Here is a 6,707-nt window from a genome sequence, read left to right as displayed (position 1 = left end):
GTCATCACCTGCTGGAGACTCAGCTTCAGGGATGGGAGCCTGTGTCCAGAAAAACTGGGCTGTAGATTGAAGTCTCAGAAGCAGGAAGATTGGAGAGGGGTAGGGTACCAGAGCCTCTGGGGTTATTGCTGATAAGATATACAAGGGCTACATTCCCCAAGGGCAGATTAGAAGCCCTGGACCTGGGATAGGCACGGTGGCTGACACCTGTAATCCCAGAATTTTGGGAGACCTAGACAGGTAGATTGCTTGAGGCCAGGCAAAACCCCATCTCTACTAAAAATGCAAAAATTAGCTGGGAGTGGTGCTGCATGCCTATAGTACCAGCTGCTTGGGAGGCCCAGGCATGAGAATCCCTTGAACCCATGTTGCAGTGAGCTGAGATCATGCCACTGCATTCTGGCTTGGGCGACAGAGTGGGACTCTGACTGAAAAAAAAAGAAAAAGAAGAAAAGCAGCAGCCCTGGGGCTGGAATCCCTGGGTGCTATGTGAAGGGCAGGGCAGATGGGGCTCCCTGGGGCTTCCCCAGGGGGAAAAATAAACATGGAAGAATATAGTAGCCTGCTGAAGGCAGTGCTGGGTTCACAAACTCCTTGCTTTGCTTTGTGTCTCCAATTGCTGATCTTCAGAACAGACTGGGGGTGGACCGGGATAAGGAAGCGAGGTTCTTGTAAAAGAAGTGAAGAGACTTCATGAAGAAAGATGATAAAAGTGGTGCAAATCTTCCCAGGTCCCATGACAACTGGAGACTCCTGCCCATGCTCTAAAGGGAAGGAGCTAGACTCTCCAGGGAATAAAGCAGACTCCCAGGAGTGAGAGGTGATGGGGAGCAGAGACGAGCAGATGGCTACATGGCTCAGCCCTTGCCCAGGAAAGCGAGTCCACAGTTCACTAACAGTAATAACCATGAACAAGTAGCCATGAACACTAGAGTCAGCAAACACACACACACAGACACATCACAGCAGTTGGAGGAGCCTGCAGGCTGCAGTGGAGGCAAGAGATTAATTAGTTGGATCATCAGGTGGAGGAATGGTGTTAGAGGGGACAGGGAAGGGTGTGGGGGGACACACAAGTTCTTAGCTTCTCTTGGAGTAAGATTTGTTGCTGAAGTGGCCGTTTTCTTAAGCATCAACATTTGTATTTAAAAGTTCAAGCAGCTGCCTTCAGGTTCCAGAGGCTTCCCACCGGAGGGCTGCACTTCATTCAGCTCTCTGCTTTCTGGAGTTTTGTTGCATTTGCAGTGATGAGGTTCTCCACCTGGGCTTCCTCCTCCCCTGGGGTCCTGGGCTTCTGATTGAAACTGCACTTGTATCTGCAACCTGGGATAAGGAGGATCCCAACGGAGAAGAGGACCACAGCACATAACAACACCCCAATCCTCAAGGTCTGGTAGTCATAATGAAAAGGGTCAGTTTCCTTCTCCTTTTCAGCTGCACTGGCCAGGACAATGAGGGCCAACAGCCTGCATAGAAAGATCAACACCACCTCCATGGTGCCTGCACAGCCAGTTCCCTTCCTGAGATGATCCCAGGAGGATGTGTCAAGTCCCAAGGAGCCTGGGAGTGGCATGTTCCTAGTTTTCAATCTCGTTAGGGATAGGGTTATGCAAATAGAAAGAAGAGAAAACAATGTTACTGAAATAATCCATGACATAATGGAACCATGGGCAAGTGGAGGTGGTGCTGGGTAGCCCAGCAGGGCCACAGGAACCGACCATGTCTGGAGAAATTCCAGTCATGAATTCTGCCAAATGAGGAAGTGTTGAGGACAGCCAAATCATCAGGGAGATATAATTCATGAGAAAGCTGTGTAATTTAAATACTCATAATTTATTTCAGCTAACGAATAAAACTGCTGTACTGCACTTGCTGCATCTGGGAACTAACTACCCCAATAAACAATAAATAAACATTTATTTATTTTATTGCATTAAAGAAATAATGGAGGCCAGGCGAGGTGGCTCATGCCTGTAATCCAAGCACTTTGGGAGGCCGAGGCAGGTGAATCACTTGAGGTCAGGAGTTTGAGACCAGCCTGGTCAATATGGTGAAATCTTGTCTCTACTAAAAATATGAAAAATTAGCTGGGCGTGGTGGCATGTTCCTGTAATCCCAGCTACTGGGGAGGCGGAGGCAGGAGAATCACTTGAATCTGGGAGGCGGAGGTTGCAGTGCCCCGAGGTCATGCCACTGCACTCCAGCCTGGGAGGCAGAATGAGACCCAGTCTGGAAAAAAAAGAAAGAAAGAAAGAATGGAATATTCACAAGTGTCAAGACTGTTCTTAAAATGGAAAAACATTAGGCTGGATGCAGTGGCTCATGCCTGTAATCCCAGCACTTTGGGAGGCTGAGCGGGCAGATCACGAGGTCAGGAGTTCGAGACCAGCCTGGCCAACGTAGTCAAACCCCGTCTCTACTAAAGTTACAAAAACTAGCCGGGTGTGGTGGCACGAGCCTGTAGTCCCACCTACTTGGGACGCTGAGGCAGGAGAATCACTTGAATCCAGGAGGCAGAAGTTGCGGTGAGCCAAGATCATGTCACTGCACTCCAGCCTGGGCGACAGAGCAAGACTCCATCTCACAAAAAAAAAAAAAAAAGAAAAAAAATTATAAGCAGGAAAATAAATTGTGATTTGAATTGATAATCATTGTACTTGCCATGACTGTCTTCTGAAATGCATCTTAACCCTTGAATAATTTGATTCTTCTACATGGATGGTACTAAATGCTTTTCCGGCATGGGAACAAGTGGGATTATCATCAGTGGTGGTAAAGAAGGGAATAGGAATGGAGAAAAATGCTTCTTTTTCGATCAGTGGACATTTATTTTTTATTTTTATTTTTAACTTAAGCTTCAATAGCTTTTGGAGTACAAGTGGTTTTTGGTTATGGATGAATTATAAAGTGGTGGATTCTGAGATTTTAGTGCTCCTGTCACCCAAGTAGTGTACACTGTACCTAATGTGTATATATATATATTTTTTCTTTTTTGAGACGGAGTTTCGCTCTTGTTGCCCAGGCTGGAGTGCAGTGGTGCGATTTCGGCTCACTGCAACCTCCACCTCTCAGGTTCAAGGGATTCCCCTGCCTTAGCCTCCCAATAGCTGGGACTGCAGGTGTGTGCCACCACACCCAGCTAATTTTGTATTTTTAGTAGAGACAGGGTTTCACTGTGTTAGCTAGGCTGGTCTTTACTCCTGACTTCATGATCCACACACCTTGGCCTCCCAAAGTGCTGAGACTACAGGCGTGAGCCACTGCACCTGGCCATGTGTAGTTTTTTTAATCTCTGGCCTCCTTCCTACCAGCCCCCTTTTGAGTGTCTAAAGTCCATTATATCACTCTGTATGCCTCTGTGTACTCACAGCTTAGCTCCCACTTATAAGTGATAACTTACAGTTTTTGGTTTTCCACTCCTGCATTACCTCTGTCAGTGAACACTTTAAAAAGTTACTGTGATCTGCAAACAGGGACAATTTGACTTCTTTTCCTAACTGAATACCCTTTATTTCTTTCTCGTGCCTGATTGCCCTAGCCAGAACTTCCAACACTATGTTGAATAGGAGTGGTGAGAGAGGGCATCCCTGTCTTGTGCCAGTTTTCAAAAGGAATGCTTCCAGTTTTTGCCCATTCAGTATGATATTGTCTGTGGGTTTGTCATAAATAGCTCTTATTATTTTGAGATACGTTCTATCAATACCGAATTTATTGAGAGTTTTTAGCATGAAGGGCTGTTGAATTTTCTCAAAGGCCTTTTCTGCGTCTATTGAGATAATCATGTGGTTTTTGTCTTTGGTTCTGTTTATATGCTGGATTACATTTATTGATTTGCGTACGTTGAACCAGCCTTGCATCCCAGGGATGAAGCCCACTTGATCATGGTGGATAAGCTTTTTGATGTGCTGCTGGATTCGGTTTGCCATTATTTTATTGAGGATTTTTGCATTGATGTTCATCAGGGAGATTGGTGTAAAATTCTCTTTTTTTGTTGTGTCTCTGCCAGGCTTTGGTATCAGGATGATGTTGGCCTCATAAAATGAGTTAGGGAGGATTCCCTCTTTTTCTATTGATTGGAATAGTTTCAGAAGGAATAGTACCAGCTCCTCCTTGTACCTCTGGTAGAATTCAGCTGTGAATCCATCTGGTCCTGGACTTTTTTTGGTTGGTAGGCTATTAATTATCACCTCAATTTCAGAGCCTGCTATTGGTCTCTTCAGGGATTCAACTTCTTCCTGGTTTAGTCTTGGGAGAGTGTAAGTGTCCAGGAAATTATCCATTTCTTCTAGATTTTCTAGTTTATTTGCATAGAGGTGTTTATAGTATTTATTTAGAAAACCCCATCGTCTCAGCCCCAAATCTCCTTAAGCTGATAAGCAACTTCAGCAAAGTCTCAGGATACAAAATTAATGTGCAAAAATCACAAGCATTCTTATACACTAGTAACAGACAAACAGAGAGCCAAATCATGAATGAAATTCCATTCACAATTGCTTTAAAGAGAATAAAATACCTAGGAATCCAACTTAAAAGGAATGTAAAGGACCTCTTCAAGGAGAACGACAAGCCACTGCTCAGTGAAATAAAAGAGGACACAAACAAATGGAAGAACATACCATGCTCATGGATAGGAAGAATCAATATTGTGAAAATGGTCATACTGCCCAAGGTAATTTATAGATTCAATGCCATCCTCATCAAGCTACCAATGAGTTTCTTCACAGAATTGGAAAAAACTGCTTTAAAGTTCATACAGAACCAAAAAAGAGCCCGCATTGCCAAGACAATCCTAAGTCGAAAGAACAAAGCTGGAGGCATCACGCTACCTGACTTCAAACTATACTACAAGGCTACAGTAACCAAAACAGCATGGTACTGGTACCAAAACAGAGATATAGACCAATGGAACAGAACAGAGTCCTCAGAAATAATACCACACATCTACAGCCATCTGATCTTTGAGAAACCTGACAAAAACAAGAAATGGGGAAAGAATTCCCTTTTTAATAAATGGTGCTGGGAAAATTGGCTAGCCATAAGTAGAAAGCTGAAACTGGATCCTTTCCTTACTCCTTATACGAAAATTAATTCAAGATGGATTAGAGACTTAAATGTTTGACCTAATACCGTAAAAACCCTAGAAGAAAACCTAGGTAATACCATTCAGGACATAGGCATGGGCAAGGACTTCATGTCTAAAACACCAAAAGCAACGGCAACAAAAGCCAAAATTGACAAATGGGATCTAATAAACTAAAGAGCTTCTGCACAGCAAAAGAAACTACCATCAGAGTGAACAGGCAACCTACAGAATGGGAGAAAATTTTTGCAATCTACTCATCTGACAAAGGGCAAATATCCAGAACCTACAAAGAACTCAAACAAATTTACAAGAAAAAAACAACCCCATCAAAAAGTGGGCAAAGGACATGAACAGACATTTCTCAAAAGAAGACATGCATACAGCCAACAGACACATGAAAAAATGCTCGTCATCACTGGCCATCAGAGAAATGCAAATCAAAACCACAATGAGATACCGTCTCACACCAATTAGGATGGCAATATTAAAAAGTCAGGAATCAACAGGTGCTGGAGAGGATGTGGAGAAATAGGAACACTTTTACACTGTTGGTGGGATTGTAAACTAGTTCAACCATTATGGAAAACAGTATGGCGATTCCTCAAGGATCTAGAACTAGAAGTACCATATGACCCAGCCATCCCACTACTGGGTATATACCCAAAGGATTATAAATCATGCTGCTAAAGACACATGCACACATATGTTCACTGTGGCACTATTTACAATAGCAAAGACTTGGAATCAACCCAAATGTCCATTAGTGACAGACTGGATTAAGAAAATGTGGCATATATACACCATGGAATACTATGCAGCCATAAAAAAGGATGAGTTTGTATCCTTTGTAGGGACACGGATGCAGCTGGAAACCATCATTCTCAGCAAACTATCTGAAGAACAGAAAACCAAACACCGCATGTTCTCACTCATAGGTGGGAACTGAACAATGAGATCACTTGGACTCTGGAAGGGGAACATCACACACTGGGGCCTATTATGGGGAGGGGGTAGTGGAGAGGGATTGCATTGGGATTTATACCTGATGTAAATGACGAGTTGATGGGTGCTGATGAATTGATGGGTGCAGCACAGCAACATGGCACAAATATACATATGTAACAAACCTGCACGTTGTGCACATGTACCCTATAACTTAAAGTATATATATAAAAAAAAATTACTGTGATCAAGAGATCCAACATACTCCTGAAGAATGGAAAATGCAGGTTTGCCATGAAAGACGGTATTACCTGGTTTAACAAAATTTGAAGAGCAATTCCGAGTTATCCTCACGACAGTGTACAGGCTGGTAATGCTCACGTCCAGCGTGTTTTCTCACTGTGAGCGTCCGATGGACCAGAAGGAAGCAAGTGGAGCCTCAGGGTGCAAGTGGAGGTGGTGCTGGGTAGCGCAGCAGGGCCACAGGAATCGACCATGTCTGGAGAAATTCCTCGTGTCAATTATGCCAAACGAGGAAGTGTTGAGGACAGCCAAATTAGGGAGATGTAATTCATGAAAAAGCTGTGTAATTTAAATACTCGTAATTTATTTCAGCTAACGAATAAAACTGCAGTACTGCACTTGCTACATCTGGGAACTAACTACCCATTGCGGCTGAAAC

The 6,707-nt window shown here is 43.6% G+C and overlaps 1 pseudogene; it reads right to left on the bottom strand.

The window, feature by feature from the left end:
- Window positions 1-1,123: 1,123 nt before the first annotated feature.
- LOC103881710 lies at window positions 1,124-1,986 on the bottom strand (annotated as a pseudogene).
- Window positions 1,987-6,707: the final 4,721 nt, after the last annotated feature.

Source organism: Papio anubis, chromosome 11, assembly GCF_008728515.1.
Source record: "Papio anubis isolate 15944 chromosome 11, Panubis1.0, whole genome shotgun sequence".
Taxonomy (NCBI): domain Eukaryota; kingdom Metazoa; phylum Chordata; class Mammalia; order Primates; family Cercopithecidae; genus Papio; species Papio anubis.
The sequence above is the reverse complement of the archived record's forward strand: the minus strand, read 5'-3'. Positions and strand labels throughout refer to the sequence as shown.